Source organism: Schistocerca cancellata, chromosome 1, assembly GCF_023864275.1.
Source record: "Schistocerca cancellata isolate TAMUIC-IGC-003103 chromosome 1, iqSchCanc2.1, whole genome shotgun sequence".
NCBI classification, from domain to species: domain Eukaryota; kingdom Metazoa; phylum Arthropoda; class Insecta; order Orthoptera; family Acrididae; genus Schistocerca; species Schistocerca cancellata.
In genome coordinates, this window is record NC_064626.1 from 1,098,329,845 (window position 1) to 1,098,343,092 (window position 13,248).

Here is a 13,248-nt window from a genome sequence, read left to right on the forward strand (position 1 = left end):
GATAATTTCTCTGAAATCCCGCCAAATTCTTTGGATTTAAAGACCTTAACTTGTAGTCTGCATAAATAAGTAGTATAAACATAGAAGGTTTCAGCTATTCTTTTGTCACCACATCGCCAACGTGTCTGATTTAATATGCGATTAAGGCTAGCAGGCTATTGTCTCATTGGGTCATACATTCTTCCGAGTGAATTTGATGGACCAGGGTATCATCGATGTCTCCTGTGAGGTCTTCCAGGATTACTTGAGGATGTACTCCTTGGGGTATATGGTAAGTGCATGATGGGGCATCGCCACATTTTACTGCTAAAGGATGTCTAACGTACGAATATGGTCACAGATGGATAGGTCGAACTGGGCTTGTACCATGGCCTGCAAGATAACATAATCTCAATCCTCTGAGTTTCTCTGTATGTGATCATATCAAGAATGAAATGTACTGCACTCTCGTTGATAAGCTTGAAGAACTGAAGGGTTGATTCCAAGAACCAGACCAGTCCTAAAAGCACAATTTTCAGGAACTTAAAAAAAACTGTCTAGCTTCAATTGGGTCGAACGAAACAAGTTAATATTCGTTTTGTACTACCTACTCTATAAAAGTTTTCCCTTACAAATAGAAGAAGCTTTTTTTGTATCGGTACAGTTGAGAAAGAATAAAAAACGTTTAGGCTTGTCTGGTTTTTGCGGAAATCTTAGTCAAACGAAAAAGTAAAACAATAGAGTATTTATTAGTAATTACGTACAAAATACGAGTTACTATTGAAAGGTAAATATTCCTTGTAATCAATCATCGTCATAACCGTCAGTATCGGTATCAAAATTTTCCGCTACAGGTTGATCTTCTGTGTGCGCATGGAGTTCCTCCAATGAAGACTCAGAGTATGTGCTATGTGCAGGGTCTTCGAGGTACTGTATAAGATCCAACAAAGCCCTTTTCTTAGCAGACTGCAAACCAGGAGGTGACTCACAGAACTTTGGAAGAGTAAGAGAACTAACATCTCTTCGCTACGTTCTGCTTGTCGCAATGCGTCTTTCCCAAGGCCCATAGTATGTTCGCCGTAGGTTGCTGTATATATCGTCTTTCTTGAGCATCATCATACTAACTGTTTGCAGTTGTTTGTTGTCTTCAAGAACAACGATTCTACAGCACTATTTACATAGAAGAAATCTTCATGAGTTATTATCTTGAGATAAAATTGTGTACGGTACTTCCTTGCGTCTTCTACAACTTTGTCCCACTTTTCAGATATTACAACTTAACGGTTTTTCTTTTTCTCCTTACCAATTAGGCCAAAGTCTTGATCTTTAGGGAGGAACCTGTTCCCTCTAATGGGGAAGATGTACATGGTTCAAGTGGTTCAAATGGCTCTAAGCACTATGGAACTTAACATCTGAGGTCATCAGTCTCTTAGAACTTAGAACTATTTAAACCTAACTAATCTAAGGACATACCCACATCCATGCCCGAGGCAGGATTCGAACCTGCGACCGCAGCGGTCGCGCGGTTCCAAACTCAAGCGCCTAGAACCGCTCGGTCACAGCGGCCAGCAGACGTATGTGCCTGTTGAAAAGTTTCAGAACGTGAACCACACAGTACAGAAACTGAATCATTGTCTTGTTTTTATTCTGTCCAGAGCACCATTCAGAGATTGGAAACAGTTCATCATGCATTTGATCTTCTGGAAGGTTATTTATTATATACAAGAGCAAGGCTGTCATTTCATTTGGGCGGTTTTTAGCCTCATGCTCCAGGTAGCGATACATTTTCACAGAATCATCTGCTAAGTTATGAACGCAGAAAATGCTGTGCCGTTCTTGCCGTGAATAATAACCAGGACTACTCTGAATGTGTTGCAGAGGAAGGTTTTGCATGCAATCAAAGCATAGACAAGTGGCATCACTTACCTTAGCTTTCATAACAAATCTTTATGTCACGTAAGAATCAGGTCTCTTTAAGTCTTATGTTTTTTCTATTGAGTTTTGGGCTTTTATATTCTTGTCTGCAACTGTAGCTGCACTGATCTTTTGCTGAAGTGCGTCGCTTATTGCACATGTATCCGACCTTAGGAATCCAAGGCCTGTGTTGAAAGTGTTGAAAATTGGCCAATATGATTTGCTGGGTACATTAATCTGATACAAGTTAAGAGTATGTTGACGTATGACAGCAACGCTCAACTCTTGAGAAAGGTATCTCCGCTTTGGACTGTCCCTAATGGACTAATGATATTTTCTTGCCTGATATAAAGTAATGTGATATTCCACATTTCACACAGTCAATTCCTCGGTCTAGATTCAGGGCGAACGTGTTTGCTTTTCGGTGACCCCCCAGTTGTCAATAAGCTGTGCTGTAATCTGTTGGCCGGTCGGAGTGACCGAGCGGCTCTAGGCGCTTCAGTCTGGAACCGCGCGCCGGTACGATCGCAGGTTCGAATGTTTTGGAGATGGTAGTCACCAGTAAAGCAAGAAAAAAGTCCAATAAACGTGAGCATACTTCCTGAGTTTTGTGCACTTGTCCATAATGGCTGAAGACTTTCGGTTGCGAACATGTTAGCGTCACTTACTGAGAACGTAAACATCGAGGAAACAAATACTTTAAGCCCACAGTCGCTGCCTGGGTGATCCGTAAATAGGGTTCACTACTCTACATGTCTCTTTGTAGCGACGTCTCTAATGTACACATCAGTCTGAGCATTGTGTAGTCTACAGGTAATTGTGTCGTTTGCGTTGTGTTGTAGGTACTGTAGTTTCAATCTTGTTAACGTGTGCTATTATGCAGTGAATTACTTGCAGCCCTGAATATGTACCGCAGTGCCGTGTCAACTACCAAAAATAGCATAATTGTTATGTTTACTTTTATTGTGATATTTCTACCGTCATGTACACAAATGGTTCAACACATTTTCCTTTAAGAATTTTTAACATTGTGCAGCCCTGTCAGCAACTGTGATAATTGAACTGTAGTAACTGGTTACTACGGTGCTACAATTTTATACTTGACATGGCCAAATTTAGGCATGCAATAGTTTAGTGTCACTGGCTTCTGAAGAAGGCAAAATTATTTTGACTGAAACCTGGGTAAAGATTGGTTCCTATTTGCAACAGAGGCTGACGTGTTACATGTACATTTTCCTTTCTCTTCCACGTGTTAATAATGGAAGAATACTACTCCACAGGTGATGTGGTGAATATGATTTTCTGCTACGGGTTAGCAAATGGAAGTAGCCTGTGAGCCCGTGCCCTCTACGCGGAAAAATATCCACAACGCAGAGTACCATCCGACAACCAGTTCTGCCGCCTTTTTTTGAGTTTTAAGGACACGGGTTCTCTTGCACCGCACAAGGTAAACAGTGGATAGCCTCGGTCAGTCCGCACACCTCAGATGGAGGATCATGTGCAACAGCTACTGGACGAAACGCCTGGAACCAGTGTGCGGCGTTTGGCAGCAGAAGTTATGAGCTTTAATCTTATCTGGATGGTGCTACATGAATAGTTGGTGCCATATCATCTTCAGCGTGTCCAGGCACTAAGGCCAGAAGACCATCTTAGCAAATTGCTGTTCTGTCAATATCTCTTGTGGAAGTGCACTGCAGATCCACTGTTTTTGTCGAAGATTGTACCGACGCGGTGGAGTTCACAAGAGATGTTGCTCTGAATTTTCGTAACCAACAGGTTATGAAACTCCCTATGCAGTTACAGAAAGAGGACGTCAACATCATTTCTCCTTGTTAACGTATTGCCTGCCCTTTGCCGTGTTAGTAAAGACTACAGATGTGGTTTACTGCCGGCCGGGGTGGCCGAGCGGTTCTAGACGCTACAGTCTGGAAGCGCGCGACCGCTACGGTCGCAGGTTCGAATCTTGCGTCGGGCATGGATGTGTGTGATGTCCTTAGGTTAGTTAGGTTTACGTAGTTCTAAGTTCAAGGGGACTGATGACCTTAGAAGTTAAGTCCCATAGTGCTCAGACCCATTTTTTTGTGGTTTACGCACGATTAGGCAAAAACACATTTCCTGCACACTGTGCTTGAACATCTGAAGCTGACATTTCAGGACCGTTGGAATGATCGCGGAGACCCCACCCCTTGGCTTCCACGTTCTCCGGACTTCAATCCCCTGGAATTTTTGTTACGGAGACATTTGAAGGCTTTAGTCTCCGCCAGCCCAGTCAACGTGGTCCAGACAGTATGGGATCGCGTCATCAATGCATGCCAGTACTTACAACAACACCCGGGTGTCTTTCAAAGACAGGAAGCACGGAAGTGTGCATTGCCATGGAGTTACGCCATGTTGAGCACCTCTTATAACAAGCGTCATGTTCCATCTCTCCTATCAACAAGTGTAAAGATCTCAGAAAGTATGCGTTTACGAACCTAATGTTTATTGGACTTTCAGTAGCTACTATCACCTCTCAAAATATTCGACACATTTTTTGGGAGACTGAATCGAAAAGTTTACGTGTCAGATAGACTACGGTGACAAACGTCGTGGGTATTTCCTAATATCGCGTTGGACTTCCTTATGCCGGCGTAGTGGTATGCACTCAACAAGTGGTTGGAAGATCCCTGCCCGAAATATTGAGCCATACTGCCTCCATAGCTGTCCATAACTACGGAAGTGTTGCCGGTGCAGGATTTTGTGCACTAACCTCCTGATTATGATCCGTAAATGTTGGATGGGATTCATATTGGGCGGACTGAATGGGCAAATCATTCGCTTGATTTTTCCAGAATGTTTTCCAAATCAGTCGCGAACATTTGGGACCCAGTGAATGGCGCACTGTCGGCCATAAAAATTCCATCGTTGTTTTGGAATAATGGCTGCAGATGATCTCCAAGTAGCCGAACATCCATAGAACCCAGTCCATTCCATATAAACACGGCCGCTCACCGTTATGCATCCATCACCAGTGCCTTGTTGACATCCTGGGTCTATGGCTTCGTGGGGTCTGCGGCACACTCGAACTCTACCATCACCTCTTACCAAGCGAAATCTTAAAATCTGGACTTATCTGAGCAGGTCACGGTTTTTGAGTCGACTTGGGTCCAACCGACATGGTCACGAGCCCAGGAGAGGCGCTGCAGGCGATGTCGTGCTGTTAGCAAATGCGCTCGCGTCGGTTGTCTGCTGCCATAACCCATTAACGCCGAACTCCGCCGCATTGTCTTAACGGGTTCGTTCGTCTTGCGTCCCACATTGATTTCTACGGTTATTTCGTGCAATGTTGCTTGTTTGTTAGCACTGACAGCTCTACACAAACGCCGCTCTCGGTCGTTAAGTGAAGGCCGTCGGGCACTGCGTTGACCCTGGTAAGAGGTAATGCCTGTAATTTCTTATTCTCGGCACACTCTTGACACTGTGGATCTCGGAATACTGAATACCCTAACGATTTACAGAATATCCCATGCGTCTAGCTCCAACTACCATTCTGCGTTCAAAGTCTGTTAATTCCCGTCATGGGACCATAATCACATCGATCACCTCAGTAAAATTGACAGCTCCGGCAATGCACTGTCCTTTTATACGTTTTGTACACGAAACAACCGTCATTTATATATGTGCACACCGCTATCCCGTAACTTGTCACCTCTGTCTATATTTGTCCTAACATGACAGTGTTTCATATGTAAGACAGTGGCGTTACTTATTCACACATTTGGAACTATTTTACAGTCGTCTGGTGTGCATATCCAAGTTTACTGGAACGTACTTGCTTCTGTTATCGTATACTACCCGCCTTTGTTTTCACTGTTGATTATAGTACTTCCTAGATATTAAAAACATGGTCTTGTTTCAAAATTACTCTTATCCATAGGCCACGAGGATTTATAGTTGTGTTTTTCGTGGTCAGTAATTTCAACTCACATACAATTCTCAAGGGCCTGCAGGCTAGCTAAAGTCAGCATCGGAAGGGCTAGAGGTTTTACCATTCCTTTCCCTTTCGTCGTTCCTGTCGCAGCTCAAGTCATCATCAGTTAGGTTTCTTATGTAAATACACATCAGATCTTGCAACGTCACTACTGACATTTCGCCGCGCGGGATTAGCCGAGCGGTCTTAGGCGTTGCAGTCATGGACTGTGCGGCTGGTCCCGGCGGAGGTTCGAGTCCTCCCTCGGGCATGGGTGTGTGTGTGTTTGTCCTTAGGATAATTTAGGTTAAGTAGTGTGTAAGCTTTGGGACTGATGACATAGCAGGTAAGTCCCATAAGATTTCACACACATTTGAACTACTAACATTTCATTAATTAAAATCATCATTTTTGGACTTACTTTCTCGTGGCGTTTCAGTGCCTGACGGAACAGTACCAATTAGAGTTAAAACCATTTGCATTGCTCCATGCATACCAATTACGTAACATAACATTACTCACACATAACAGAACACAATTCATACATAACAGTACAGTATTCACGACAATAAACAACTGACCTGTCAACTGCAGGACAGATATCTAGCGACACTGAAATTTTATAATAATTAGTAAAGTATAATATAGCGGCACCAAAATTGTTCAGTAACAAGAAAAAAATCGACAAAACACAAAAAATAATAAACACGAAATCTACGCCTGTAATACTTGGAGGTGACGGTTATTATACTTTTCATATAATGAATACAATGACATCTGCAGCTCAACGTGTGGTTAAAAGTACTACAATAACTTTTTTTTCGTTTTGTAACTGAAATTTCTTCTTTTGCCTCTTTACAATTAGAGAAGTATAATGTGTCTGTGAAGATGGCTCTTGTATTTTCAGATCAAAACTAGAATGTCAGGTTTGTTTTCGGATATTCCATTTAGTATTATTGTTCAGCTGTTGAAATGGCATGAAGCTTTCGTTTACGATTTTAGCTAATTCCATTGCACATGTGATGGGCTTCAAGTACCAATCCGTTGCCCAACAAAAACAATGTTTGTGCTTTCTCTTCTACCTGTGTTGTGGTTTCTGACGCTCTGTGTGTCCTGTGGCAATAAACAGCAGGCAGCGCAAATTACACTGGAAGCACCTGTATGTGACAGCATTGGGCGGACAAGTGACATCGCATTTTATTTCATCTAAATGAGATACATCGTGAAACAAACTGCTTCCCTTGTTTACGTCATATTCAGATGTAAATCAACCAGTTCTACATGCACGGCACAAAAAATGTCGATGGTCTTAATTATTTTACTGGATGTGTTGCAAATGCACCACAAGAGAAAACAAAGGATATACAGACGAGCCACAATTGTGTCTTTCCGAGACTTGCACCAAAATCAGTCACCCTCATGACAAAATTCGAGGGGCGCACATATCCTTATGGTACAGTGTTTCAGCGAAATCAACCCTAAAGAGAAGAGAAAACTACGTTACCATGTGCCAGACTTTTAAATTTCTAAATGTAAGTGCATTAGTGTAAAATCAAATTTGCAAAATTAAATTACATTTTTAACAGTAACATTAACTGTTCAGAACAAGAAAATTTATATTTTTATCCAAAATGTAAAGCAGAATCATATGGGTAGGTTCTTAATTGCAACAAACGGAAAAATTGAATTTTTTCGATTACCGTGCTATCTACCACGATTCGAAAAAAAAGTTTTTGTAAATCCTAGGTATTCTCTTGGCGTAGAAATCGGACCTGTAATAAGAATGGGTGGTTCCCATTTGAAAATAAAAAGTTGGCCCTCTCCCCATGGTGGGGGCGGGGGGGGGGGGCACCGGTGGAAAGGTGTGTGGGCTAGGGGACGGTCAGTTTTAGAGTTTTAACACGGACACATCTCCCTTGAAAATGTTACATTTTCACCTGTATGTGTTGTTCATAGTCCGCAGCTCGTGGTCGTGCGGTAGCGTTCTCGCTTCCCGCGCCCGCGTTCCCGGGTTCGATTCCCGGCGGGGTCAGGGATTTTCTCTGCCTCGTGATGACTGGGTGTTGTGTGATGTCCTTAGGTTAGTTAGGTTTAAGTAGTTCTAAGTTCTAGGGGACTGATGACCATAGATGTTACGTCCCATAGTGCTCAGAGCCATTTGAACCATTTTTTTGTTGTTCATATGACGCGTATTTTTCGAGGTATTCAGTTGCTCCAAGTTAAAACAGACATCCTATATACACTGATCAGTCAGAACATTATATCTACCATCCTACTATCGATATAAACTCGTCCAGCCGCACCACCTGGAGAGGAACGACTGCTAGTCAGACACATGAATGGTGGATGTAGTATGAGTGAGCGTGTTGTCCGTGTGCAGAGTGGGGAAGGCGTGCGATGTATCGGCGTTCGACAGAGCGCAAACTGTGATGGCCTAGAGACTCGGCGCGAGCATTTCGGAAGTTGCACGACTTGTCAGGTGTTCTAGGAGCTCTGTGAAACGATGTCCATGCGTCGTGCGATTCGGCGGCCACCCTTCATTACAGATGTCGGACGTCGTAGACGGCGCTATCTGGTAAAAGAGGACAGGCGGTGGACTGTGGGGAACTAACATCAGACTTTAACGCTGGACAGAGTACAAGTGTGTCTGAACAGATGGTGCACCGACACTCTTACCCATGGGCCTCCGCAGTTGACGACCCAAGCTCCAATGTTAACACCGTGATATCGGCAATTACGACTGAAATGGGCAAGTGACCTTCGGCACTGGACGTTGACGCGGTGGCATAGCGTTACATGGTGTGACGAATCTCAACAGGTTCTCCATCATGACAAAAGAGGGCGCGAATTCGTCGACTTCCAGGGGAACATCTCCTTGACAACTGTACTGCAGGACGGAGACATGCCGTGGGAGGCTCCATTATGCTCCGGGGATCATTCACATGGGCATCCATGGGTCCAGTGGAGCTCGTGCAAGGCGCCATGACGGCCGAGGAGTCTCGTACACTGGTTACAGACCACGTACACCTCTTAATGACGATCATGTTTGCCGACGGCAGTGGCATTTTTCAGCAACGTAAAGCACCAGGTCGCAAGGCCAGGAGTGTGGTGCAGGGGTTCGAGGAACTCACTGGCATATTCCAATTGATGGGCTGGCCCACAGCTCGCCAGGTCTGAAGCCGATCGAACACATCTGCAATGTGAATGAACGTGGTCAGTGCTCATCGACCCCATCCCGGAATTTACGGATATTAGATGACTTGTGTGTGCAGATGTGGTGCCAAGTCCATCCAGCGACCTACCAACGCCTCACTACTTCCATGCCGCGACGGATCGCCGCTGTTATACACTCCTGGAAATTGAAATAAGAACACCGTGAATTCATTGTCCCAGGAAAGGGAAACTTTATTGACACATTCCTGGGGTCAGATACATCACATGATCACACTGACAGAACCACAGGCACCTAGACACAGGCAACAGAGCATGCACAATGTCGGCACTAGTACAGTGTATATCCACCTTTCGCAGCAATGTAGGCTGCTATTCTCCCATGGAGACGATCGTAGAGATGCTGGATGTAGTCCTGTGGAACGGCTTGCCATGCCATTTCCACCTGGCGCCTCAGTTGGACCAGCGTTCGTGCTGGACGTGCAGACCACGTGAGACGACGCTTCATCCAGTCCCAAACATGCTCAAAGGGGGACAGATCCGGAGATCTTGCTGGCCAGGGTAGTTGACTTACACCTTCTAGAGCACGTTGGGTGGCACGGGATACATGCGGACGTGCATTGTCCTGTTGGAACAGCAAGTTCCCTTACCGGTCTAGGAATGGTAGAACGATGGGTTCGATGACGGTTTGGATGTACCGTGCACTATTCAGTGTCCCCTCGACGATCACCAGTGGTGTACGGCCAGTGTAGGAGATCGCTCCCCACACCATGATGCCGGGTGTTGGCCCTGTGTGCCTCGGTCGTATGCAGTCCTGATTGTGGCGCTCACCTGCACGGCGCCAAACACGCATACGACCATCATTGGCACCAAGGCCGAAGCGACTCTCATCGCTGAAGACGACACGTCTCCATTCGTCCCTCCATTCACGCCTGTCGCGACACCACTGGAGGCGGGCTGCAGGATGTTGGGGCGTGAGCGGAAGACGGCCTAACGGTGTGCGGGACCGTAGCCCAGCTTCATGGAGACGGTTGCGAATGGTCCTCGCCGATACCCCAGGAGCAACAGTGTCCCTAATTTGCTGGGAAGTGGCGGTGCGGTCCCCTACGGCACTGCGTAGGATCCTACGGTCTTGGCGTGCATCCGTGCGTCGCTGCGGTCCGGTCCCAGGTTGACGGGCACGTGCACCTTCCGCCGACCACTGGCGACAACATCGATGTACTGTGGAGACCTCACGCCCCACGTGTTGAGCAATTCGGCGGTACGTCCACCCGGCCTCCCGCATGCCCACTATGCGCCCTCGCTCAAAGTCCGTCAACTGCACATACGGTTCACGTCCACGCTGTCGCGGCATACTACCAGTGTTAAAGACTGCGATGGAGCTCCGTATGCCACGGCAAACTGGCTGACACTGACGGCGGCGGTGCACAAATGCTGCGCAGCTAGCGCCATTCGACGGCCAACACCGCGGTTCCTGGTGTGTCCGCTGTGCCGTGCGTGTGATCATTGCTTGTACAGCCCTCTCGCAGTGTCCGGAGCAAGTATGGTGGGTCTGACACACCGGTGTCAATGTGTTCTTTTTTCCATTTCCAGGAGTGTACGTGTCACAGGTGGCCATACCGGCTACTAGGTAGGTGGACATGATGTTTTGGGTGATTTGTGTATATACAGGATGTTAAGAGATATTGTGAGCATTGGCATCTTAATATATACTCATTCCAATGTATTAATTGATTTTTCTTTGCCTCTGACAGTTTTTCCACAAAGACGTCACATAATTTGCTACCCGATGTTTTCTGCACTTTCGTAACCGTACCATTAAGTAGACTATACCTGTCAGTATAGACTAACAGTTTGCCATTCACGCACCTACACCTGAACATCTGACCCGCTGCCCAGGGAAAAATAAACATTAATGGGTCTAATGGTACTAACCAATCCAAAAACTCGTAATAGCCATAATTCTTTGTCTGCAAATGCAGTAAATACTGATATAATACACTGGCCTCAGCCGTCATTAGAAATTCCTGCACTTCTACCCCTATAGTATTGTCTATTACAGGTAAAAACGAAAGGGGCGAGTGTAAGACAAGATCCTAATAAACATAAGTCCGAAAACCAATCGTTGTGAGTCAGTAAACGAAAACCGTTCATGTGAATGCAGGCTAAAGGACATCTACCCGTCGATACCTTTACACGCTCTAGCAGTTCATCAATACTATCAACAGGGCAACAGAGCTGGAGTACACCAAAGATTAAAAAAAAAAGCGCTAGCCTCTTCGTCTCGAAGAAGCACTTGCTCCCAACGCCCTTAATTATTTGTTGGGTGTATTCCTATCTCTTCTTCGCCTACACTGTTTACCGTCGAGCATAATGAAGGTAATTCCCTGCAGTCTTAACGCATGTCCTATGATCATGTCCTTTCTTCTTCCTTTCTTCATGTCACTGTTTTCCAAACGTTCTTTTCTTCACCGATTGTGCGAAGAACTACAACATCCTTTATCGTATCAGTCCACCTAATTTTCACGATTCTTCTGTGGCACCACATCTCAAAATCCTCGTTTCTCTTCTTTTCTGGTTTTCCCGCAAACCGTGATTCACTACAATAAAGTGCTGTGCCCCAAACACACATTCTCAAAAATTTGTTGTCGAATTGACGCCTATGTTTGACACCAGTAGAATTCTCTTGACCAGGAATCCCCTATTTCCTTTGCTTGTCAGCTCTTTGCGTCCTCCTTGTTTCATCCGTTATGGGTTATTCTGCTGCATATGAAGTACAATTCCTTAATTTCATCTACTTCATGATCACCAGCCCTGATGTTGAGTTACTGGCTGTTATCATTTCTGCTACTTCTCTTACTTTCTTCCGTTTACTCTCAGTCCATATTCTATAATCATAAGACTTTTCATTCCATTCAACAAACCTTGTAACTCTTCTTCAACTTCACTGAGGAAAGCAATGCCATCAGAGAAACTTATCTTTGATATCCTTTCGCACTGAAATTCAGTCCCATTCTTGAACCTTTCTTCTAACTCCGTCATTGCCTTATCGATGTATAATTCCAACATTAAGGACGAAAAGCTGCATACCTGTCGTACCCCCTTTGTAATCCGAACACTTCATTGTTGGTCCTCCAGTGTCAGTGACCACTCCTTGCTCTTATACATGTTGTATATTAACCGTCTTTCCCTGTAGCCTGCTCCTAGTGTTCTGAGACTGGAAACATCTTGCAGCATTGTACAATGTCGAACGCTTTTTGATGGTCGAAAAATCCTATGAGTGTGTCTTAATATTCCTTCAGTCTTGCACTCATTATCAATCGCAACTTGAGAAATGCCTTTCTGGTGCCATTGCCGTTCCTAAAGTCAAACTGATAGTCGTCTAACTGATCCTCAATTCTGTTTTCCATTGTACTGTATCTTATTCTTGTAGCAGCTTGGATTCGTAAGCTGTTAAGCTAGCTGTGCGATAGTTGTCGTCATTTTTTTCCCTTGCTGTCTTCGGAATTGTGTGGACGATATTTTCCCGAAAGTTTGATGGTACGTCGACAGTCGCTTAGATTCGACACAACAACTCGAATAGTCATTTGATTGCCACTGCCCCCAACACATTTAGAAATTCCGAGGGAATATTATTTATCCCTTCTGCCTTGTTTCATCTTATGTCTTCCAGAGTTATTTTAAATTCGGACTCTGACATTGGTTCACTTGTGTCATCCATATCGACTCCAGTTTCTTCTACTGTCACGTCATCAGACATGTACTTACCCTTGCAGACGCCTTTATTGTACTCTTTCCATCTATCTGCTCTGTCTTTTCTTTTTAACAGTGATATTTCCATTGCGCTCTTGATGTTACCATCTTTGGATTTTGGATTTAATTTCACCAAAGGTTGATTTTTTTTCTATATACTGATTCAGTCCTCCTGTCAGTAAATTCTGACCGCCGGGGTGGCCGAGCGGTTCTAGGCGCTACAGTCTGGAACCGCGCGATCGCTACGGTCGCAGGTTCGAATCCTGCCTCAGGCAAGGATATGTGTAATGTCCTTACGTTAGTTAGGTTTAACTAGTTCTAAGTTCTAAGGGACTGATGACCTCAGATGTTAAGTCCCATTGTGCTCAGAGCCATTTGAACCATTTTAAACAGCTAGTATATTGCTGTATTCCTGTTATTCCCTGAACATTTGTGTACTTCCTTCTGTTGTAAATCTATTTAGGTATTTCATCTGTTTTTTT